This window comes from Ursus americanus, chromosome 35, assembly GCF_024610735.1.
Source record: "Ursus americanus isolate L20-20 chromosome 35, mUrsAme1.1.p, whole genome shotgun sequence".
Lineage (NCBI taxonomy): Eukaryota > Metazoa > Chordata > Mammalia > Carnivora > Ursidae > Ursus > Ursus americanus.
Window position 1 is genome coordinate 22,060,483 of NC_142161.1, and position 27,294 is coordinate 22,087,776.

The 27,294-nt window shown below is 34.2% G+C and overlaps 1 long non-coding RNA gene across 3 annotated transcripts in view; it reads right to left on the bottom strand.

Annotated features, from left to right (window-relative positions):
• The window catches only part of LOC148107128 (uncharacterized), a 258,097-nt gene extending 236,409 nt beyond the window's left edge, over positions 1 to 21,688 (bottom strand). For 2 of the 3 annotated variants that reach the window (XR_015723016.1, XR_015723017.1), the window contains exon 1: positions 21,606 to 21,688. This is a non-coding gene — a long non-coding RNA (uncharacterized LOC148107128). Of the gene's footprint in view, positions 1 to 7,404; positions 7,462 to 21,605 lie in introns of those variants that run through there. The other variant, XR_015723018.1, reaches the window with a different exon arrangement.
• Positions 21,689 to 27,294: the final 5,606 nt, after the last annotated feature.

Sequence of the window (27,294 nt, forward strand, 5' to 3'; positions counted from 1 at the left end):
TAGAAAATCAGTCTCTCCAGTGTTTAATCCTGTACACATAAATTTAGAGGATTTTCCCCCCTCTCCTTAGAGAAATAGAGCAAGAAAAGAGAAAATATAGAATACAAAAGCCAAGTGAAGAACAGTCTAGGAAAATAAAAATTCCAAAGAGTAGAAAGATATTTACTACAAGGGTTTTACACTAGAACATTTTTTATGAAAACAAATCTGATAAATAAGAATTCAAATAGGAGATGATAAACTGAATTAAAGAGAAACAGGGAACTAAAATACATTAAGGAACAAAATCACAGCATTAAATAATGTAGACTAGGTACAGCAAGGAATGAAATAGTCATCATGGACAACTGAAAAGCAAATTAGTGACAAGTAAGGCTTGAATTGATCATAGCAAATACAAGCAATATAAAGACATTAATGTAGGTCAGAAAAAATGGTAGATAAAGAAAGATATCCTTAAAATGAAAGAAATGAATCTACAAATTGACAGATCACACAGAGTTCCAGGCAAATTCAATACAATGTGCTCAAAACCAAGACTTCCTCTGATACAATTATAGAATTATAGAAAAAAATTCCATATACTCAAGCAGACAAAGCCTATCACCTATAATATCTCTGTATCTATAGCACTTATAAATTCTCCTCGGGGGAAAAAATAAACTACATTTAACCAAACAATTCTGTTTACTAAACAAAGAGATACATCAAAATAAATATACAGAATGAAGAAGCCATTTTAAATATACAATGGTGAACACCAAATCCATTTAAAATATAATGCTTCTACTAAATAATTGTGTGAATTATGGTTATGTACCATACTATAACTGTTAGGAAGCCTGACCACATAAAAACTTAATAATCAAGAAGTGTAGCAATGGAAGACAATGTCAGAGTGCAAATTACTCTTACTTTCAAGCAGGAGTTAAAAAAAAAATTAGGCATCATTGATTAAGTTTGAAAAATACATTGAATTACAATCTCTTAGTTTATTGCATAATCTCATTTTAATATTAGAGAGCTTTTTAATGCTCAATTTTTGTGAGGATGTATAAGGAGATAGGAAATTGCTAAAATTTCATTCCTGTATTTTGTATTTAAAGAATAGCATGTGAAATTTTAAGTAGCACATATGAAAATCCATTTTTAAAAAAGATTTTATTTACTCATTTGACAGAGAGAGAGACAGCCAGCGAGAGAGGGAACACAGGCAGAGGGAGTGGGAGAGGAAGAAGCAGGCTCCCAGCAGAGGAACCTGATGCAGGGCTCCATCCCAGAACACCGGGATCACGCCCTGAGCCAAAGGCAGACGCTTAACGACTGAGCCACCCAGGTGCCCTAAAAATCCATTTTTGGATAGAATGATAGATTTCTATTGTCTCTGATATAATGGTTATCAAATATTAATGAGAATTATTTCTGTGCATTAGAATTTAGAGTGGTTTATGTAGTTTTTGTTAATAGCTTGAATACATCATGAACAGATATTACCGTGATAATGCCAAGAATAAGACTTTTTAAAAATATCTTGTTTCTGGTAACATAAAGAACCCAAATTAGTTTAACTCCTTTAACTTACCCAATTTCAACAGTAGCAAAAATTTTGTATTTATGGATAGTTCCTTAAGTTGAGCATTTCCATATCTTTTTTTCAAATCCTACTATGTCAACTTTGTGGTTATTTAAATACCACTTTCAAGGCACAGAGTGTTGAAAGTAAATATCAATTCTAAAATATTTCATTTGGGAGAAAGCTGCAAAATAAACAGGAAGTGTTTTGACTGGCATGACATAAAAGATAAATTATGGTCTAGAAACTCTTTTTTTTTTTTTTTGCTCTTTTATGCTCCTTTCTCGAGAATTAGCAAGTGCCATTGAAAACCCTGGGATGATAGCTTGTGCTTTACAAAATTTGTTAATTTGTTATGGGTTTCAATTTCACACAAAAACTACAGGAGCTTCTAAATGAGAATATTCATGACCATCACGCCTATCTTCACCACCTCCGATAGGCCAAATTTTATAATTTAAATATAATTAAAAATAATTCAGAATAGTGCATGCTTCACCATTTAATTTGATCTAAAGAAAAATAAAATGAAACCACTCAAATTTATGGGTACTCTGGGTCTCAGAACATAACATCTAAAAGAATAAATTGTCATGCAATTATTTTCTCATTTTCAACATTTCACCCTTCTAAGCGAACTTAATTACTTAATTTGTAGCATTTAGTTCCATATGCTACATGTTAGATGCGCAGGGCTAAGGGGTTAGGACTTTAGTCTGTGAGTCCAGGGTCAAGTATGTGCCCTGGTGTACTCTCTTTGATTTGTTACGGGAGGTAGCATATTTTACATAAAGAATATAGGTAGGCTCTTCAGTCTGACAGAGCTGCTTTAAATTTCAACTATGTCCCTTATTAATACTATGAGTTTGGGCAAATTACTTAATATTACTGAACTTTAGTTTACATGTATGTAAATAAGAATAATGATAATATTTCATTGCATGTATGCTGTAAGGATTAAGCGATATAAAAATTTTTTCACATCTAAGATACCATCTATTGTAAATGACCCTTTCACTATGCCATAATAAATGCAGCTAATTAAGCTATGACACAGTGCTTTCTAATCACTTAATTTTTACTTGAACTCTTGAATAGTTTTGTCAAAATATTTAGTATATGCAATTATAAGTATCTACATATGTATATGTAAAAAAAGTTAAGCAAATTGGTTAAGTTATTCTAAGATCATTTTCATATTCAATGTCCAACTCTCCTGAATTATTTTTTCGTTAGCATTGTCAATGTTCACTTTCCCCACACATTTTCTGTGATAAGGCACATTGGAAAAGCAAGATTTCAGATTGCTCCTCTCTTGTTTGAGATTTCCTTCCAAGAGAGTGACCCCCATTCCACAATCTATTTATTTTAAAGCAAATTTAGATTTAGAAAAGAGTTACAAAAGTAATACTGAGCTTTTCCATGTAACTTCACCCAGCCCATCCTCCCCATATTATCACGGATGGAACTATAGTATAATTCTCAAAACTTAGAAATTAATATTGGTAGAATACGATAAACCAAACTCCAGACTCAACAGTTCTTCTACAATTGTCGCTCTTCTGTTTCAGATCAAATCCAGAATTCATACTGCACTGAGTTGCCATTGTCACTGTAGTCCCCTCTATTTGTTACTTTCCTTGGGTTTCATGCCCTTGACACCTTTGAAAAGTACAGGTTGAGCATTTTGTATTCATTTGATCTTTTCTCATGACAGAAGTTATTAATTATTGGGAAGGACACTGTATTCATTTTACATTTTGGTCACATTACCACAAACCTAATGACCTAAAACAACAAAAAGTCATCATCTCACTGTTCTATAGGTCAGAAATTCAAGTTGGCTTTGCTGCTTTTCTCTGCTGCAAACTTCATAGGCTGGGATGTAAAGATGTTGACAAAGCTGCCTCCTTACTCGAAGTTTTGGGAAAGTCTACCTTTACCCTCATTTAGGTTTTTTTTTAATTTAGTTCCCATTTCCTTGCTATCAGCCAGCATTGATTTCAGCTTCTAGAGTCTGTCTACATTCCTTTTGTTGCCCTCCTTTACTTTTAAACCAGCAAGGATGTGAGATCACATCCTTCTGATTTTTCAAGACTTGAAAAGCTGACCTAACTTTTAAAAATAGGGTTTTAACTAGGAAGCTAAATAAAATGTACTGTTAAGCGACACTGTAGTCTAGTTGATAAAACAGTTTCTCACAGGAGTGTGGGTTAGCAATTCTGAAACTATTTTATATTACCCTAGGGTTGAACCAACACGTAAATAAACATATTATAGATAATGAGAGCCAGGTGCGTTCCAGTTATATAAAAATAGTGACACCATTAGCAGCAATAGGCAACACCTAGGACTAAATCTTAGTTTCTAAATACCATTTAAGTCTATACATTTTAATGATTATTTTGCCATAACTTATCAGTGGAAGGTTTTCAGGCAGCAACTGTACTCCTTTTTCAAATGATCTTTAAGTTATTTGACATTTAAATGTCAAATTCAACATTTACAGTAATACAATGCATATATTCAGTTGATGTGGAAATAAATATCCATGACCAAGTGCCTGCATGCACAATAGAAATTACATTGCAATTGCTTTCTGGTCAACAGTTGTAAAACACCATCAATTGTATGTTGACTTCTGAAATCAGGATGCATCAATGATAACTAAAAATGTGTAACTTAGAGTGAATGAAATACTCTAAATATAAAATGCCTGAGAGATATTGGTCAATTAAGTCAATTAAGTCTGGCTGGATCACAAATTTACCCTTAATTCTCTCTACCAGCTCAAAGACTGAAAAATCTTAATTTACATTTAAATTACCGTCCAATGCAACTCCTTTACACCTCTCTACACATTGCCGACAAAAACCATTATTATAAAATAACTGTTAGCCAGCGTATGTGTATCCAAAGAAACCTTTTTCCTAACTGAAATATTGATTAAAAAAAAAAAAAAAAAAGTAAAGAAACGCACTTCAGGGTAAAGTAGAATTGTAGGAACTGGTAACTCACTCTAGTAAGGTTACATATATGCACATACACATGTGCACGCACATATACGTGTATAACTGGTAGACATGACAGTTACATCAGCTTTAATATATTAGAAAATATCATCAGAAGAGATACTCAGAAAATTAAGCCTTAAATCAATTTAACCTGGATTCTAATTGTGTCCATTAACTTAAATATTTCAATTCAAACCACTATTAAATAGCTCTATGAAATGGTTTTAAAATGCAAATACATATATTTTTATTTTTATTCATGTGTTATAAAGCTTTCAACATGGGCTCCTTTGGGGTCCAATTCATGGATTTTAGTACATAATGTTCTCACATTGGATGAGGAGTTAATTAATAGCAGTTTGTGCCATATTTCCTCCACAAATAAATCCTGAGAATGATTCAGAATGGCAATTCATAATCTTATACAAAAGCACACAATTTCAACTAGAATTAAACCTTGCCACATATGGTTCCTTTCCATTACCAACAAATGACTACTGGATGAACAAATGATTACTTGGCAGTAATTCTGATTCTAGGAAAAAAAGAACCATTTGAAAGCAATTTAATAACTATATAATTAATGCAAAAAATGATGTCTTCTGCTTATGCACACACTTCTGATTTTTCACAGTTTAATTACTGATCTGCTTCTACCACTGTTCCTCTTTTACATCATAGGTACTTGTTAAAAAAAATCATTTGGAATGCTATTCTTTCCCTGGAAGAAGGTATTCCTAAACGTAAAATAGTTCATCTTTGAGTAGCAAATAAATTTCAGAGGTGTTTGCACCTGATAAAATACTGCTAGCATCTTTATAAGTTTATAAATAGTTTATAACCAGGATCGAACACAGAAGAACAAACATGTACTTTGGCATCAAAAGCTCCTGGTTATATTTTCATAGGTGACTTTCTAGCCTGTGATCTTCATCATATTATCTAACTTTCCCCTTAGTTTCTTGATTTATAAAATAGGAAAAACACTGATACACCATGCCATTGTTGGGATCATTACATTCATGCATATGCAGTTTCTGATATAACAGTGCCCAGTAAGTGATATTATATGCATTCAAAGGATTCATAATCCATCCACACAAAAGGTTTTCTTTTCACCTTCGTATATTATGCATTTCAATGAAAGATTAAAACATATTGACTTATTTGTAAATTACATACATACTGTGCTCTTGCATTGAATTCTATTTTACTCTAATATTTAACTTTTTAGACATAATCTGTAGCACCAGTGAATATCAGAGCTCCTCAATAACATTCTCCTACACTTTAATGCTCTTGTCCACCCTGGCACCTTAGTCTTTCTGACAAAAATCCTAAAGAGCTTAAAAATAATTCTAACAAAAACCAAAACAACAAAAAACACTTGGAAGTGTTACAACCAGATCAGGTAAGCAGCATTCCATGGAGAACTTTTTCTTGTTTGGGTGGATAAATATACTATACAAATATGTGACATTGCTTATAAAAAGTCATTAAATTTTATCAAATTTAATAAGTATGCCCATAAACCTAGCCAGTCATATAAAAATCATTTTTTTCATTCTACACCATCTCATTATGTTCATATTTTCTAGCCATGTGCATAGATTATTCCTATTTTTTCTGGTGAAAGATCAACAGAGAATCATTTGGTCAGTGGAATTACATTTTTCTACACATTTGTCTCTAAATCTTATTAATATTTTGAAACTGAATACATATCTCTGTGTGTGTGTGTGTGTGTGTGTGTGTGTGTGTATGTGTGTGTGTGTCTAAAGTTAACATGTATATAAGAAACTAGGGGGGTGCCCAGACGGCATCAGACTCCGGATTTCAGCTCAGGTCATGATCTCAGGATTGTGAGAAGGAGCCCCACCTGGGACTCCGTGCTCAGCAGGAAGTCTACTTGGGATTCTTTCCCTTTGCCTCTCCCCCTGCTTGCTGTCTTACTCTAAAATAAATAAAATCTTTAAAAAAAATTATAATGTAATAGGTTTCAAAACAAAGGACAAATTTAATCCTGATTTTCAGGATAATGTTTGTCCAAAATGTTTTGAATTGTTGAAAGGACAAATCTCATTCAAGAAACAGGTCAAGCAAAAATTAGCTTCTGTCAGCAGAAAGTCAGTTCGGTGAACAGTCAATAAATGCTTGACAGGCATTTATAGAACTACTTTAATGAAATGAAAGAGCCTAAGCAGCTAAACTTCAGAGCCCGGAGCAAAGGCTACCAGGCTCATATTTGAAAAAACAAAACAAAACCTCCACCTGTTTTGCTACGCAGCAAAAAAAAAAAAAAAAAAAAAAAAAAAAAAAGCCAAAACCTTTCAGCTATAGAAACACTCCTGAGAACTGAGAGATAGCCAACAAATCCTCACATTTTAGTCTGTGATTTCGTTTGACACATTAAGTTATGATATGTTACAGCTAGAAGGACCTTCAAGAGCCTGTCATCCAACCCCCTCAATTTACAATAAAAAGCCCATTGGATTTGGAGTCCAAATACCTGAGTTAATTTCCTTGTCGGTATTTAATGGTCGAGTTCCCCTAACATGCCATTTAAACTCTGAGCCTCCTGTCCACATCCACAAAACAAGGATAATGATATCTGTTACAGGTCTGTAATGGTAATTATATTAGTTTCCTGTTACTGCTGTAAAAAAAAAAAATCATCACAAACTTGGTGAATTTAAACAACATGAATTCATTATCTTACAGTTCCGGAAGCCAGAAATCTGAAAGGGTCACACTGGGCTAAAAATCAAAGTACTGGCAGGCCCGAATTCCCTTTGGAGGCTCTAGGATAAACGTTACCTTTTCCAGCTTTAGAGGCTGCCTGAAGTTCTTGGCTCCTGGCGCACTTCCTCCCACTCTGACACTGACTCTTCTGCCTTTCCCTCTCTCCTCTTATAAAGACCCGTTGATAACATTGGGCACACTTGGAGAAACCAGGATACGCTCCCTATCTTAGGGCCAGCTGATTAACAACCTTAATTCCTCTTTCCCTTCAACAACATATTCACAGGTTCTAGGGATTTGGATGTGGATGTTTGGGGGTGGGGACTGCATTATTTTGCCTACCATTACAACTACTCAAATAATACATCATAAAGTACCTTATAGACCTATACAATTTCTGTTAGAAGTAAGGAAACAAGGGTCACAGTCTGTTAGTGAGGAGCAGAGCTCACCTTGGCCTCCAGTCTCCTAAGTATCTGACCAGAATGGTATACACCACAACATGAGGAATCTGGCAGGAAGCATATACAGGCAAGACCAAAAACTTGGCTTAGATTCAGTAATAGACATTCTGAAGGCATAGCTTCTGGTTTCAAGATGAATTTCTGACATCAAACTGCCTACATTGACTGTAGTTCCATAATTATTAATTCTGAGAACTTCAGCAAGTTTCTTAGTGTCTCTGAGCCATAAGTAAAATAAGTACAGAAGTACTTAGTTAAATGAGCACAAAGTTAAATGAGAAAATTCATGTAAAGTGCTTAGCAAACTGACAGAGAGCAAGTACTCAGTGGATGTTAATTATCTTTAATGCCCCAGATCAATACATCCACCTGCCCGTCACAAAATAGTTACACTAGGCACCCTGGAATATAAAAACTTAATGTAGACTCATGCCATGGTCTTAAGAAGTTTATAGTCCAATAGTGAAATAAGTTAAATATATTTGTTTAGCTAATTAAGGTATTTTCATATGTAAAGTGGCCTTCTTCACACTATTCTTTAACACTTTAATCTACAAAGTGGTAAAAGTTGCCAAGTCACAGGGAAAACCTATAAAAGCTCATTGCTGAGCATGACCAAATCCAAAAGATTCTGACTGATAGAATGAAAATTAAATTACCAGATCAAGAAAAATATCAACTGCTAAAAATCTGATCTATGGAAATTGTATAAGATCATATTTTAAAATATAAATACATTTCTATATGTATAAGTGTGTATATGTATGTATATACACATATATATGTATAAATATATATATTTATACGTGTGTGTGTGTGTATATATATATATATATAAAAACCAAGCTTAATTTACATAGATTCAAGAGCTGTCATATTTTTAGAAACTGATTTGTGAATGTGCTTTGTGTTCAATGAGGACTTATTTAAGATAAACTTGTAGACTTTTTTGAGGGTAAAAACTGGATAGTGAGTTTATAGTGAAATTATTTAAGAAAAATCTGATGGAAGATTCTGAAGGGCAAGGGCACAAGAGGATCTTAAAGTGAGTCAATGACCTAGTGGTCATAGTGGGTGAGCTAAGAATGTGACATTTTATACAGTTAAAAGGACTTGATTCCCAAAAGTCAAGAGAACTTAAAAAGTAATGCCAAATATCTCTCCATTGAATGAGTTATCCTATTGTGTAACACCAATAATTATCCAGTGCCCATCAAGGTAGATACCATGTTCTTGAATGAAGCTCAATATCTTAGTAGTTAATGTTCCACAAATTCAATTTAATTCCAAGCAAAATCACAATAAGAAGTTTTAAGTACCTTAAAAAATCTGTTTCTCCAGTTAAACTAGAAGAAAATTTGCCTGATATATAAAATTATTTTCTAAAAAATATAAATGGATTTGATCTATAAAATATATTAACTAAAATATTGTGGAAACTGCCAGTTTTATTTCCACATGTAAGAAGCTTTAAAATCACCACTCTCACCTCACAACAAATAAAAAACTGAACAGATTGAAAAATCAACTCTTCTTGTATCTATAGAAGAAGGGAGGACACACAGCACACTTCTGTCCCCAAGACTCAAGAGAGCTGAAGGTAGGGAGTCATGACTTCCTGGAGCAGAGACTTATTAGCAGAAATTGCTAGGGGAACTAGCGCTGGAGTAGGAAAACCTGAACTATAATTGACAAATTGCTGAAGGCTGAGTGCTGACAACTCAGAGTTAAAAATTCCAAGAAGCCTCCACAATATTGTGGGATTTACCTAGAGATCTTGATCAGATTCCCACAGTAAATATCAGAGAAAAAAATATTCCCTCTTGCTTCCTGAAGGGACGTGCCCAACTAACTCCAGCTGGCTGTAGCATTCCATCTAGAAAAAGGAAAATACTCAAATTCAGCCCAACTAAGGGGAGAGAAAAAACTGAGAAATACTTGCGAAGTTCACAGTCTAGAGGCATGGGCTCCCTAAAAGATTGAGACCTAATTATAAAAACACAAAACACTTCCCTTCTCCCACACCTCACTGTTATATGATTAAGGACTAGTTATATTAATTTCTTTTACTTGGTATACCATGTCCAGCCATCAGGAACAAATAAGAAGCCATATCAACAGCAAATAATTTCAAGAGGCAGAACAAGTGTCAGAACCAGACGTGACAGGAATGTTGAAATTATCAGATGGGGAATTTAAAACAACTATGATTAATATGCTTAGGGGTCTAATGGATAAAGAAGACAATGCAAAAGAACAGATCAATAATATATAAACTGAGAGATGAAAATCCCAAGAAAGAACAAAAACCAATACTAAACAAAAAACACTATAAAAGAAAAGAATACATTGGATGGGCTTTTTAAGTAAACTGAACAAGACTGAGGAAATCTCTGAGCTAGGAAATACATCAATAGAATCCTCGAAAACTGGAAAGCAAAAAGAACAAAGATTTGAAAAAAAAAAAAAAAGAGAAAAAGAACAGAATGTTTAAACTATGGGACAACTACAAAAGGTGGAACATATGTGTAATGCAAATGGCAGAAGGAGAAAAAAAGAGAAAAAATAAATATTTGAAAATATAATGATTGAGAATTCCTTCAAATTAATGTCAGATACTAAACCATAGATCCAGGAAGCTCAGTGGACACCAAGCAGGATAAATGAAACAACAACAATAATAACAACCCACCTAGGCATATAATTGTTAAATTATAGAAAATCAAAGATAAAATACTGACAGAAGTTAGAGGAAAAAACATCTTACTTATAAAAGGACAGATAAGAATTTTATCTGACTTCTCCTCAGAAACCATGGTATCAAGAATAAAGTGGAATGAAATACTAAAAATGCTGCGAGAGAAAAACCCACCAACCTAGAATTCTGTTCCCTGTGTAATTATCCTTCAAAAGTGAAGAAATTAACACTTTTTCATATAAACAAAACTTGAAGAAACTTATTGCTGATAAACCTGTCTCAGAAAAATAATAAAAGATGTTCTTTAGAGACAAGGAAAATAATACAGGTCAGAAACTCTCATGTACGCAGAGAAAGGAAAAGCAGCAAAGATGGACTAAATAAAGTAAAATAAAAACTTTTATTTTCCTTATTCTTAATTAATCTATATTTAATAGCTTATTCAAAATAATAATAGCAATACACATATATAAGTGAAATGAATGACAGCAATGATACAAGGAATTGAAAAAGGAATTAGAATTATTTTATTATTAAAAGGTACTCACATTACCTTGAAAATGGTATAATATAATTTGAAAGGGGATTTGGGTTAGTTGTAAATGAATATTGAAAACTCTGGAGCAACCACTTAAAAAAAGAAAAAACAGAATAACTGATATGCTAAGTGTTACAAATTTGTCAAATTAACATTTGTTGAGTGGTGCATGGGTTTCCACATGGTGAGCTGTGGTTCAGCAACAGACCACAAAAGAAACTGAAACAGAGATTTTAATTACTTATGGATCATGGAGAGAGTACCTGACAAAATTCAAGGGGCCACATGGAAAGGTCAAGGCAGAATGCAGACAGAGGGAGAGATGGGTCTTGGGGTAAATATCTTTTTTAAGATATGCACATAGGCTACTTTAGGGTTCTCAGGCTAAGGCCAGATTGGTGAATTCAAACCAACAGAGTAAGATTTTAGTAAATCACAGAGTTCTTATCTAAGCAGCACATAAGAGGAAGGTTCTGGGAGACAGGGGAGACTGTTGATCACAAAGACTGTTGGGGAAGTCATATCAGGAATTTAACATTACTCGTGATTCTGTAGGCTTCTATCAAGGGCATGTGCTTACATGAGGGGCTAGAATTAGTCATTGCAGGCAGATTGATCAAACAAAATGGATGCCCAGGCAGCAATACTTAAACTCTCAACGTTAAGGAAGGAGAAAAAAAAAAATGGAATCACACAAAATGTTCAGTTAAAATCACAAAAGGCACAAAAAAAGAAGACAAAAATAGGAACAAAGAATGAGGGCAACAAATAGAACACAGTAATGAATATGGTAGATACTAATCCAACTCTATCAATAATCACATGGTACATCAATGGTATAAATGCACCAATTAAAATACACATATTGTCAGGGTGGATCACAAAACATGACCAAACTATATGTTGTCTATAAGAAACCCATTATAAATATATAGACACATATAGGTTAAAAGTAGGAGAAAAATATACCTTAATTAACACTAATCAAATGAAAGGAGTAGCTATTTTCATTTCAGACACAGAATTTAAAGTAAGGAATGTCATCAGTGATAAGGGAGGGCAACACATAACAGTGAAGGAGTCAGTTCTCCAAGAAGATAAAACAATTCTTAATAAGAATGCACCTAACAACAGAGTGTCAGACTACATGAGGCAAAAATTTATAAGCCTGCAAAAAAATTAGATGAATTTACTATCATAGTTTATTTCAACACCCCTCTCTCAGAAATGGCCAAGTCTAGAAGACTGAGACTTAGTAAGGACATAGTTGAACTCAACAACACCATCAATCAACTGGATATAATTGACATCTATAGACTCCAACAATGGCAGAATACACATTTTTCTCAAGCTCTCATGGAACAGTTTTTAAGACAGATCACATTCTGGGTCACAAAACATTCCATCATAAATTTAAAAGATTAGAAATTATGCATTACCTGCTCTCAGACTACAGTGGACTGAACTAGAAATTAATAATAGAAACATAACTAGATAAATCTAAAATAAAGAGATTCAATACCACACTTCTAAATAATATCAAAGAAGAAATCTCAAGAGAAATTTAAAAATATTCTGAAGCAAATGAAAATGAAGACACAAATTATCAAAAGTCGTGCAATGCAGTGAAAGCAGTGCTTTGAGGGAAATTTATAGCATTGAATGTACATCACATATTTGAAAAGAAGAAAGGTCTAAAAGTAATAATCTAAGTTCCTACATTAGGAAACTAGAAAAAGAAGAGCAAATTAAATCCAAAATAAGTAGAACAAAGAAATACTAATAATTAGAGCAGAGATCAATAAAATTGAAATAATAATAATAATAATAATTGAAAATTGAAATAATAAATCAATAGAGAAAATCAACAAAGCCAAAAGCTGGTTCTTTGAAAAGTTCAATAAAATCTACAAGGCTCTAGCCAGGCTAACAAAGAAAAACAGAGAGGACACAAGATAGCCCAGATGAAATGGACTAATTTTTTGAAAGACACAATCTGTTAAAACTCACACAAAAAGGAATAGACTATATGAATAGGCCTATATCTATTATAGAAATTGAATCAATAATTAATAACCTTCCAAAGCAGAAATCATCAAACCTAGATGGATTCACTGGAACAAATTATGCCAATCCTCCTCAATCTCTTCCAGAGAATAGAAGTAGAAGGAATACTATCCAACTCATTCTATGAGGCCAGCATTACCCTAATACCAAACCAGATAAAGACATTACAAGAAAACTGTAGACTGATACTCTTTTGAACATAGATGCAAAAATCCTCAACTACTAACACATTGAATCCAACAATGCATGAAAGTAATTATACACCACAACCAGACTGGTTCAACATTCAAATATCAGTCAATGTAACCTGTCGCATCAACAGACTACAAAAAAGAAAAATCACGTGACTATATCAACAGATACAGAAAAAGAATTTAACAAAATTCAACACTCATTCGTGATAAATACTCTCATTAAACTTGGAACAGAGAGGAACTTTTTCAACTTGATAAAGAATGTCTACAGAAAAAGTACAGCTAACATCATACTTAATAGTGAGAAACTCAAAGCTTCCCCACTAATATCAGATACAAGTCAAGGATGTCCCCCCATCACTCCTTTCAACATCATGCTGGAGGTCCATGCTAACATGATAAGGCAAAAAAGGGAAATAAAGGCATGCAGATTGAAAAGGAAGATATAAAATTTTTAAAAAAAATTTTTTGATGATGACATAATCATCTATGTAGAGAACCTGAGGGAATAAACAAAAGAACTCCTGGAACTCGTAAGTGATTATAGCAAGGTTACAGCATGCAAGAATACCTTGTTTTATTGCCCTTCACTTTCTTGCACTTCATAGATACTGCATTTTTTACACATTGAGTTTTACGACTTCAATGGAGGAAGTAACAGCAGGTATGGTGGAAACAGCAAGAGAAGAGGTGGATCCTGGAGATGTGACTGAGTTGCTGCAATCTCATGATCAAACTTGAACAAATAAGGACTTTTTTATGGATGAGAAAGGAAAGTGGTTTCTTGAGTTGGAATCTCCCCCTAATGAATATACTGTGGAGATTGTGGAAATGACAACAAAGGATTTAGAATATGACATAAACTTATTTGATAAAGCAGTAGCAGGGTTTGAGAAGATTGACTCCAATTTGGAAAAAGTTATACTGTGGGTAAAATGCTATAAAACAGCATACATGCTACACAAATGTCACTCATAAAAGGAAGAGTCAACTGATGCAGCAATTTCGTTGTTGTCTTATTTTAAGAGATTCCCACAGCAACCACAGCCTTCGGCAATGACCACTTTGGTCAGTCAACAACCATTATTGTCTAGGCAAGACCCTCCACCACCAAAACACAACTTACTGAAAACTCAGTGATGGTTAGCATTTTTTTAAAGCAATAAATTAGTATTTTTTATTTAAGGTATGTACATTGTTCTTTTAGGCATAATAATATTGCACACTTAATAGACTACAGTATAGTATAAACATAACTTTTATATGCACTAAGAAGCCAACAACATTTAACTTGCTTTATTGTGATATTATCTTTATTGTAGTGGTCTCGAATGAAACCCACAATATCTCTAAGGCATGTTTATACTTAGTTGACATTTAAAAGCCAATTCCTTTCCTGTATACCAACAAGAAACAAGTAGAATTTGATATTAAAAAACATAAGATCATTTACATTAGCTCCCCAAGTAATGAAATACTTAGATATAAATATAACAAAATAAGTGAAGATATACATATTTATTTATATATATATTTATATATTTTATTTATTTATTTATTTATTTATTTATTTATTTATTATATATAATATATATAAAACTATTCATGGATTAGAAGATTTAATATCATCAAGATGTCAGTTCTTCCCGACTTGATCTATAGATTTAATGTAAACCCCATAAAAATCTCAGCAAGTTATTTTGTGGACATTTATAAACTGCTATATATGAAGAAGCAAAAGACTCAGAAAAACCCAACACAATATTGAGAGAGAAAAACAAAGTCAGAGAACTGATACTACCTGGCTTCTATAAAGCTATTATAATGAAGACAATGAGGTACTGGTGAAAGAATAGACAAATAGATCCATAGAACAAAATTAAGTACTCAGAAATAGACCCTCATCAATATAATCAACTTATCTTTGACAAAAGAACAAATACAATATAGTGGAGCAAAGACAGTCTTTAAATAGTTCTGGAATAAGTGACACCCATAGGAAGAAAGGAAGGAAGGAAGGAAGGAAGGAAGGAAGGAAGGAAGGAAGGAAGGAAGGAAGGAAGAAAGAAAGAAAGAAAGAAAGAAAGAAAGAAAGAAAGAAAGAAAGAAAGAAAGAAAGAGAAAGAAAGAAAGAAAGAAAGAAAGAAAGAAAGAAAGGGAAAGAAAGAAAGAAAGAAAGAAAGAAAGAAAGAAAGAAAGAAAGGAAGGAAGGAAGAAGAAAGAAAGAAAGAAAGAAAGAAAGAAAGAAAGAAAGAAAGAAAGAAAGAAAGGAAGAAGGCAGAAGGAGGGAGGGAGAGAGGGAAGGACGAAGGAAGGAAAAGAAAAAGAAACTAAACACAGACCTTACCCTCATCATAAAAACTATTTCAAAATAGATCATAGACCTAACTGTAAAATGCAAGACTATAAAACTTATGGATGATAACCTAAGAGAAAACTCAGATGACCTCAGGTATGATGATGCCTTTATAGATATAACCTAAAGATAAAATCCATTAAAGAAATAATTGATAAACTGGAATTTGTTAAAAATAAAGACATCTGCCCTGAGAGAGACAATGTCAAGAAATAAGAAGACAAGCCACAGTCTGGGAGAAAATATTTGCAAGAGACAGCATCTGGTAAAGGACTTTTTCCCCAAATATACAAAGACCTCTTAAAATCCAGTAATAAGAAAACAAACCAACTTAAAATGGTCCAAAGACTTTAACAGACACCTTATCAAAGAAGACATACAGATGGCAAACAAGCACATGAAAAGATGCTCCACAACATATGCCATCAGAGAAATGCCAATTAAAATAACCATGAGATACCATTACACTCCTATCAGAATGTCCAAAATCCAGAATACTGACAGCACCAAACGCTGACAGGATGTGAAGCGACGTGAACTCTCACTCATTCCTGGTGGGAATGCAAAATGATACAGCCATTTTTCTTTTTTTTAAGTAGGGTCCATACCCAGAGTGGAGCCTAATGTGGGACATGAACTCATGACCCTGAGACCAAGACCTGAGATCAAGATGAGTTGGATGCTTAACCAGCTGAGCCACGCAGGCCATACAGCCATTATTAAAGACAGTTTGGTGGTTTCTTAGAAAACTAAACATATTCTTACCATATGACCAAACAATCATGTTCCCTGGAATTTACCCAAAGGAGTTGAAAAATTATGTCTACATAAAATTCTGCACATGAGTGTTTAGCAGCCTTATTCATAAATGCCAAAACTTGGAAGCAACCAATATGTCCTTCCGCGGGTAAATGGATTAATAAACTGTAGTACATCCAGACAACAGAATATTATTCAGCACTAAAAATAAAAAAGGTGTCAAGCCATAAAAAAGACATAGATGATTCTTTTTTTTTTTAAGATGTGGAGAATTCTTAAATGCATATTACTACGTGAAACAAGACAATCTGAAAAAGCTACATACTTATTATTTCAAATACATGACATATTGGAAAAGGCAAAACTATGGAGACAATAAAAGGATCAGGGGTTGGTAGACATGAGCCAGGGAGAGATTAATAGGCAGAGCACAGAGTATTTATAGGGCACTGAAAATACTCTGCATGATATTATAAAGATGGATGGATGCCATGATACATTATACGAACCCATAAAATATAAAACACCAAGAGTGATCTAAGATAAACTATAGACTTTGGGTGACCATGATGTGTCAATGTAGTTCCTCCTTTTGGTAAAATTGTACAATTCTGCTGTGTGATGTTGATAATGGGGGAGGCTATACATGTATAACGGCAGGAGGTAATAGGAAATCTATTACCTTTCTCTCAATTTTCCTATAAATCTGAAACTTCTCCTAAAAATTTGCATTTATAATAAAAAAATAATTGTGCTGTTGGTACAGGATTAATATACAAATCAATCACTGAATTAGAATTCAGAAACAGTAGTGTAATATTCAGCTGATATGCACTGGTATATTGCAGTTTACAACCTGCCCAGGTTGCCCAAGTGCCTCATTCCAATTCCAGCCCTTTGCAGGAACCCCAGAAGAACTTCCACAATCCAGGATTCAGTAGCAGTGGGCATAATTCCTAGCAAAACAGGGGTTTCTGGGACCTTCTTCAGTGCAAAAGTCAGTGTTGATTCTGATTGATCAGTGCATGTGTCAATCTGGTTATTAAACATTTTGAATATCACCTTCTATATTTATATGTATAAATATTTAGTAAGATCAGAGTATGGGAAAGCTAAGAAGGTGACATATTATACAGTTATAAGAACTTGATTCCCAAAAGTACGACATCAATTTTTATGTAGTGTTTCCAGTAATTTTTCTATTCTTTGGGGGATATATATATATATATATATTCTACATATAGAGAAAATGTATAGACTAAATATTCTCATCCCCCCAAACTCATGTTGAAACCCAAATTCCCAATGTGATGGAATGTGGAGATGGGGCCTTTGGGCAGTAATAAGGTTATGAGAATGAAGCCTTCACAATGGAATTAGTGCCCTTCTAAGAAGAGACAGGAGAGGGGTACCTGGGTGGCTTAGTGGGTTGAGTGTTTGACTCTTGATTTCAGTTCAGGTCATGACCTCACGGGTCTTGAGATCAAGCCCTGAATCAGGTTCCATGTTCAGCAGAGACTCTGCTTAAAGATTCTCTTCTTCTGCCTCTCCCCCCACTCATGCACTCTCTCTCTCTTTCTCTCTCTCTTCCTCTCTCCCGTCTTCCCTCCTCCCTCCACCATATGAGGATACTGACAGAGGCAGTTGTCTACAAGCCAGAAAACAGGTTCTTCCCAGACACCTTGATCTTGGATTTCCCAGCCTCCAAAACTGTGAAGAATAAATGTTTGTTATTTAGGCCATTCAGTCTATGAAATTTTTGTTTTATCAGGCCATACCAGCTATGCCAGAAACTGGCACTGAGGAGTGGGGTTCTGCTTTTACAAATGGCTGAAAATGGGAAGTGGCTTTGCAACCGAGTAATGGGTAGAGGCTGGAAGAGTTTTGAAGTTCATGCTAGAAGAAGCCAATATTGCTATGAAAGGAGTTTTGGAGGTGAGTCTGATGAAAGCTAAGAAAAAAGAGAGAACTGTAGAGAAAGTTTCCATCTTTCTAAAGAATATATAAATACTCCCATACAAAATGTTGGTTGAAATATGGATATTAAGGTCAACTCTGATGAGATCTCAGATAGAAATGGGGAACATGTTTAATGGACAAAAGAGAAAAGCCAACCCTTGTTACGAAAGTGGCAAAGAACTTAGCTGAATTGTGTTTCTGTTCTAATGCTTTGTGGAAGTTCAAACTTATGAAAGATGCAACTGGATATTTCGTTGAGGAGATTTCTAAACAAAGTATAGAAGGGTTGGCTTACTTCCTCCTGACTGCTTATAGTAAAATGCTCAAGAAGAGAAAAATGAATTGAAGAAGAAACTGTTAAGCAAAAAGGAACCACAGCTTAAAGATTTGGGAAATTCTCAGCCTACCCATAATGCCAAAAAAAAAAAAAAAAAAAAACCCACAAAAAACAAAAACAATGAGGAGCTTGTTCTGAAGAAAAAGATTAGTACAGTGTGAACCATAGACTTACTCAGCTACCCCCCAAAGAAAACCCTGGATTGAACTGAAGCAGAAGGAGATGGGAGAAATGAAGGAAGGCTGTCAGACTTCTTGGATTTTACAGGATTGGTCCATTAGGGTATTGGGCCACGAACATGCTCTATTCTTCAAGACAAGGGAAGAATGACCCCAACAGGAATTTAGAGATCACCAGGGCTCTCTCCCAGTTTTTAAGGGTGAAAGGCATCACCTCAGTTTCAACAGGCCAGGCAACAGCCATCCAGAGCTTTGAGACCACTTGGCAGGACCTGGAAGCTGCAATGCTTTCCAATAGTTGTGGAAGGAGGAACCACCACCTCAATGGATTTACAAGGTAGAGCATCTAGCCAATGAGGATTATTCTCAAACCTTAAAGTCTAATGGATTTTGCTTTGCTAGGTTTAGGGCCAACTTGGGATCCATCACCACTTTCTTCTTCCTATTTCTCCCTTTTGGAATGGGAATATCTATTTGCCTCTCCCACAACTATATTTTGGAAGTACATAACTTGATTCATTTCACAGTTACACAGCTGGAGAGGAATTTTGCCTCAGGATGACTAGTGTGACTAGTATGAGACTAGTCAAGTCTCACCCACACCTGATCTAGATGATATTTAGATGAAACTTTGGTCTTTAGATTTTAGAATTGATGCTGGAGTGAGTTAAGACATTTGAGGGTATTGGGATGAAATAAATGCATTTGTCATGAAGGAAAGACATGAATTTTGGGTGTCCAGGGGTAGAATGTTGTGAACTGCATCTTTGCACCCCACTTCAAATTCATATGTTGTCACCCTAATTCCTAGTATGATGGTATTTGGAGATGGGGCCTTTGGGAGGTAATTAGGTCATAAGGGTGGGATCCTTATGATGGGATTAGTTCTCTTATATTAAAGACATCAGAGAGCTTCCTCTCTCTCTCTCTTCTGCCTCCCTCCCTTTCTTCCTTCTTCTCCCAACCCCCAAAACCCTGCCAATGAGTACACAGCAAGAAGGAGCTGTCTACTAGCCAGGAGCCCCACCTCAACAGACACCAGGTCTTCCAACACCTTGATCCTGGATTTCCCACCTTCCAGGACTGTGAGAAATAAATATTTTTTGTTTAAACCACCTAGTCTATGGTATTTTTATTGTAGCAGTGAAAATGACAAAGACAGAAAGTAATACCATTTCCTTTCCAATTCTGAGGGGTTGTAAAAAGTCAAAGATTTGAATTGTTACAGTTAATATAAATTGGGTTACTTAGCACAGATTCCAATCCTTTTCCCTTTTTCTCTTTTTCTTACCAACTCCAGTGGCTAGAAAACTAAAATACTAGATTTACCTGTGCTCCTAGGTGGGGCAGTACGACAGAAATATGAAAGTACATAAGTGTCATATTTTCTCATTCCATCCTTCTTATCACCTGGAATATGTATTATATTAGTAATGTAGCAGTTGTCACTATGGATGATGGAGCAAAAAGAAAGCTTTTGGTTCCTTTGAAAGTTTTGGGTTGCTATAATGTCCCTGGACTACCCACTTCTAGACTACTCTCATGCAAGAAAATTAAACCTTTTATTTGTCTAAGCCTCTATAGTTACCCACTTAAAAAAAACAAACAAAAAAAAAAAACCAAAAAACTATCCTAACTGATATACAAGACCCAGGAAAAATTTTACTTCTACTCTAACTCTTTCACCAGAGGACTTAATGGATTCCTCTATATGCAATGAAAGTATGGCTACCTTTCTTCCTTTGTATTTTGTAACTCTAGAGTAATGGTAATATCAGTTGGCTTTATGTTTCATTTACCTGAATAAATTCTCACAGAGCTGTGTGCCTCTGAAGGAAAAAGACAGCCCTCACAATATTTACATTCCCTATGTTGTTTAGGACAGTACCTTTCTTTTAGCAGATGCACAGAAATATTTTATTTAAATTCAAGAACAAAGTAGAAAGTCATAGTGAAAGAATAGAGCAGATACGAAAAAGAATAATTTAGGAAAATAAGTTTATAAGACAAGGAATAAAAATCTTTGGGCCACATTATTTGGTTTTTTCTTATGTCAGAAATGCAACAATGATTTAAAAATCTGTGTTTTACTAAGAGATAGGTACCTATTGGCTTAGCCTAAGGCATCAGCACTTCCTAGCTTCTATTAATTCTCAGGTAATGTCTTCTGTCTCAACCATCATTGCCTAATTAAAATAGCATAGTATTTCAACTTTGTCTTCAGAACAAAGGTGACAGAAATACCAAAATTCCTTTGAGCATAAAATATTTTTCTATCTTTTTAATAGAGAAAATGAGCAATTGGGACAAAATGAGGAAAAGGCAAATCTAGCTTTGTAACCGACAGCTGAAGTTAGTGTAGGAAATATGAAGAAGACCAACACAATGAATGTAACTTTTTAAATTAATACTCCCTTTTTCATTAAGTTTTCAGTCTAAAATGTGGGTCATGGAGAATTTTGCAACCATTTGGGCCAGAGTCAAGCAACCTCCTCAGCAACATGCATTAACTTTTTATATCATCACCATCATTTATTAAAGGATTGTTACAAAAATTCAGTAGGAAATTTAATTGAACTCTTGATCTCCAATTTCTACCTGCTTTCAGTTGGTTATCCGTGCAAATGAGGAAAATTGAGAGGTGACCCATTACACTTCATAAGTAGTGTAAATATTTTCTGTTACCTTCCTTTTCACTCACCAAGATTTAGACTGGCATAATTACCTTTGTCTCCAGAGTAAAAAGGACACATCAACACTTGTAGACTCCATGTCCTATGAAATCTCCATAGGTGTAAAGGGTTTGAATCTTCTGTTCTCCATTGAAAAAAAAGTAAAAGAAATATCCTCTTAGACATAATGAAAAATAAACAATTCCCAAAGAATAGTAGAGCATTGTAGTATATTCTATGCTTCATCTCTTCAACTAATTATGTTAATTTTAAATCAGTTGATCATTTACTTGATAGACACAAGTATGATTTAGGTAGGGAATCCTCTATTGGCTATATAGTTTGAATTTTTTTTTAAAGGATGAGAAAATTATATGAAGACATTATTTTTGTCTTCAATTATTTTAATTTCCTGAAACTATCAGACATTAAAATAGAGACTGCATAGTTTGTAGAATTACACTGACATGAAGACAGAATTTTCATGAAAATAAAATTCCACAATTCTGATTCTCATTTTAGTTACATTTTGAGATCAAAGAGGATCTAAAGAAAACTACTGAATATCTTACTTTATAAAAATTCTAGCCATGTTATAATGCTTTAAAGATATTATGGACTCTCTGGTTACACATTGTTGGCATTACAGATATTGGGTTAAAAATAGATATATCTTGGTCCTATGAAAACCAAATTAAAATTCAGCATTCAAACAGTCTTGGTACAAAGTCCCTATTGTCTGCCTAGGGTTGGCTCTTCAGCCTCTTGCCTTTCATAACATATAGAACCCATTCTCGAGCAGTTCTCTTAACATGCAGGCTAATGGGGGGGTCACATAATTCCTCACCATAACAAGCTTGGCATTTTAATATGCAGATTAAAACTTTAAAGTTTTCTTATACCTGAAAATTAACACAATATAACTTTGTTATTCTTTACAGAAAGACACTTACATATGTGCTATTTAGTGGGACACAGAAATTTTATAAGGTAAATGTGGAAATTTCACATTGAATAAATAAAGCAATTAATTTGCTCAAGGACATTTAAAGAAGTTCCAGAAATCAAACACTTGATAAATGTTAGAGATGAGTCTTAAAAATGGTCTGTGTAGTTCCAGGTTCAGTGTGCACCTACCTAGTGACCTTCTCTTTCATGAATTCTTATGAAAGGAGGTGGTTCCACACTTGTTTGATAGTTTTGTATTTGTGGGATTTTTTTTGATATTTTGAAATAAAAGAATTGTGTATCAGAAAGAAAGAAAGAAAGAAAGAAAGAAAGAAAGAAAGAAAGAAAGAAAGAGATTCAAGATATTGTACAATGAGAAAGAGAGAGGATGAAAAATATGCCATGACAGAAAAAAGAAAAGATATAGATTGATCAATACAAGGGGATGAGGGAAGGGGAAGCATAGACTCATGTCTGTCTACTTTTTTTTTTTTTTTTTTTTTTTTTTTAAGATTTTATTTATTTATTTATTCGACAGAGATAGAGACAGCCAGCGAGAGAGGGAACACAAGCAGGGGGAGTGGGAGAGGAAGAAGCAGGCTCATAGCAGAGGAGCCTGATGTGGGGCTCGATCCCATAACACTGGGATCACGCCCTGAGCCGAAGGCAGACGCTTAACCGCTGTGCCACCCAGGCGCCCCATGTCTGTCTACTTTTAAAATTATCCTAAAGTCCTAAAATCATTGACATATTACACTCAATCTTCCCCTAGAGTTTGGGGAAACAATGGATACTTTTCTAGTTATGACACTCACAGCTCTTCTCTGACAGAAACGTGCAAAAAGAGATTAATATTTATACAAACTCTTACTAGTGTTACTAGTAGTATAACCAGATGCTTTGTCCCATCAAGAAGCTCTGCCTAAAGACCAATTTGCCATGGGGCTGTATTAGTCAGGGTTCTCTAAAGAAACAACCACCAGGAGATATATATGTATATATTCATTCATTCATTCACTCATTCATTCATAGGAATTAGCTTATGCTTACATGAATATAGAGGCTAAAAAGCCCCAACATCTGCAGTCAGCAAGCTGAAGACCCAGAAGAGCTGATGGCATAGTCCCAGTTAGAGTCTGAAGACCTGAGAACTCACCAGGATAACTGATGATGTAATTTCCAGCCAGAGAGCCAGCAGGCTTGAAACCAATAAAGAGCAGCTATTTCAGTCTGAATCTGAAGGCCGGAAAAGATCAAGGTCCCAACTCAATAGTGGGGCCGGAAGTTTCTTCTTACTCAGGCTTTTTGTTCTGTTTAAATCTTCCGTTCATTGAATGAGGCCCACCCACATTAGGGAGGGTAATCTGCTCTGCTAAATCTACCAATTCAAATGTTAATCCCATCCAGAAACATCCTCACAGATGTACATACACAGAATAATGTTTAACCCCATGTCTGGCCACTTCATGGCCTGGTCAGGTGGGCACATAAAATTAACCATTACAAGGCTCTACTGCCCACCCCAAGAGAAGAAAAGAAAATCTGGGCTAGGTAACCACATCAAACATGATTTCATCAACTAATTTTTTTTTTAATGTTGCTCATTGTTAGGGTGGTTAATAAGAATAAAACGTGTTGTTTATAACTTATTTTCAAATGTATACTGTCAAAAAAGAAATTGTACTGGACACTTGTTAAAAATGGGAAGGAAAAATTTATTCAAGAACACTGACTAAAAAGAATATTGCAATATGGATCAATGTTATTGCAATAGGGGAGAAAGACTGAACTCCATTGAAATGAAAGGCAAAGAGTGTTTAAGCACTGAGGTGAGCTAGTGGAAAAGTCCTAGAGGACATTAGAGGAAAGACTGGTCATCATGATTAGGCCGTCTCTTTTTGTTAATTGGTTATAAAAATTAGGCTCCTATCCTCTCATAGAGACTAGAAGACAGGGGCCCTATCTTTTTTTGGTGATTACATTTCAGAGGGATAGCTTCCAAATTCCTAAGAAAGACATTCCTGGGGTCTAAAACTTGCAAGAGGCTGGGAGAAAATTTACATTTCAAAGAAGCAGAAAAAAATGCACAATTCCAAGTTTTCTAAAGTATGTGCTCTAAGAATGCGGAGGTCAGGGGCCAATAGTCAGGAAGAAACCTGCCGAAAGTTTAGTCAAGCTGAGGAGAACATTAAGGACATTTTGGTCAGTACCAAAACTTTACTCAATACTTTCCAGTTTATCATCCAAAGGAAAAAAATAAGGTGTGGGGTGTAGTACATAGTGCAGACATTGCAGGATCGTAAAAACTAAGAATTTTTAAACTTAATTTACTCATTTTCAATGCCCAATATTTAAAATTTTGCCTCTTTGTTATGTCAATCAATTTCAGTATGTACACTATAGTGTGCTTTGAATATATATGAGATATTATTAATTAGCTGAAGCAAGTGATACTGTATTACTAGGTAATAACACTGAGCTTACTAGCATCCAGGGGACTTTTACAACCACAAGCAGATGGAAGTGTTTTTAATGCACGTTGCATGAAATCGACAGATAAAATGTTTACCTATTCCCTCTTGTTCTTGCTTCTTCTTTACTATTGCACTTGCTTTCCCAAATATTTTCTCCAGAAAATCCTACTCAGTGTTAATATATCCCTTTACATTTTTAAAATTAGGAATAACAGCTGAATTAAAAGCATTTTGCTCTAAACAGTAGACAATATAATGCATGCTCCAGGTTTTAAGTTGTTTTTTTAACTTTAACATAGGTGATGGTCCTGAGAAACAAATCTAGGGACGAAATATTTGATATATAATAATATATACACAATTATTTATAACAATATATTGCATTTGTTTCTAAAAATGTTAAATAAATGATGAATGATGTGCTATCTTTCATTAATTTGTATTAGGTCCAGAAATATCCTAGTTTATTCCTCCATTTAGTAATATCATTTATATCCACTGATCAATTTTAATTTTACTTCCAGTCCCATTTCTTTCACTGAATAATTTATTCATTTATTTAGTACATATTGATTGAACACCACATATATATCAGGCATTGTGATAATTACCAAAAATACGGGAATTAAGTAGTGTCTACATTAAGTACTTGTAATTTTCAAATAATTATAACACAAAATAACAATTGCTCTAGATGATATTCTTTAAATTTGATATAATCACAGAAAGCAAAGTAGCTAGGCCTGAGTGAGATGAAAAAGTTTTCACAGAGAAAGTGATAATTGATTTAATTATTTAAGAAGGAGTAGAAACTTCCTCATTTTCTAGCATCCATTGAAAAGGGGTAAAAATGAAATATAAATGCATAGTAGTAAAGAGTACTACCTTTTTTTTTCCTTCCAGATTGTGAGACATATGTAACCAGGAGAAGGTATAAGTGAGGGACTAGGGAAGATAAACTGTACTAACAATGCTCTGCCAAATGTAAGCACTATAGGCTTGTGTTACTGAATGTCTCATTGTGGAAAAATTATTTTTGAAGATGATACAACAAATGAATATCTAAAACGTACAATATTTATGTATGTATGTATGTAGGCTCCACACCCAGCATGGAGCCCAATACAGGTCCCAAACATGACCTTGAGATCAAGACCTGAGCTGAGATCAACAGCCAGCCTCTTAAACAACTGAGTCACCCAGGTGCCCCAAAACATACAAGATTATTTGATAAAATAAGTAAGTGCTCAAACTGCATGTAATTCTTGAAAATTTTCACTTCAGATCTTTTTGCATTAAAAAAAATGGGGTGGCATATCTTAATGACACTCAAGGGTAACAAAATTCAAGTTAGTTTTAAAATATTTGGTTAAATAAATTTCCAGAAATATACCATCATTGTTTATTACCACTCTTATTTTCATGTGATTACAGGATATTTGTAAAAATATTAAAATATCCAGCTATTCAGCTACACCTTGTGTGTGTGTGTTTGTGAATTGCACATTTTGAACATAACTTATATATAATATGTATAATTTGAACATTCATTTAATCGAAGTGAAAAAATATTAGAAAATTTTAAAATCTCAATGCATAAAATCTCTGAAAAACCACAGGAGAAATGTCAGTGAAACATTAATGTTTTTAATTATATTTTTAACAAATTGTGCATTAAATTAGTTATTTACTAATGTGTTCACAGAGCAGTAATCTATTCCCTACACTAAATAGCACCTGATTTAAAAATTATCAAATTTAAAATTTTATTTTATGTGTCAACAAATAAGGTACAATCAAAACAGTGTGGTACTGGCACAAAATAGACACATAGATCAATAAAACAGAATAGAAGACCCAGAAATGAACCCACTACTATATGGTCAATTAATCTTTGACAAAGCAGGAAAGAATATCCAATGGGAAAAAGACAGTCTCTTCAACAAACGGTGTTGGGAAAACTGGACAGCAACATACAAAAAAATGAAACTGGATCACTTACTTTCTTATACCATCCACAGAAATAAACTCAAAATGGATTAAAGATCTCAATGTGAGACTTGAAACCATAAAAATCTTAGAGGAGAACACAGGCAGTAACCACAGCCATAGAAATTCTTTCTAGATGTGTCTCCTGAGACAAGGGAAATAAAAGCAAAAATAAACTATTGGAACTTCATCAAAAAAAACCTTCTGCACAGCAAAGGAAACAATCAACAAAACTAAAAGGCAACCCCCTGAATGGGAAAAGATATTGCAAATAACATATTTGATCAAAGGTTAGTTAGTATCCGAAATCTGAAGAACTTTTCAAACTCAA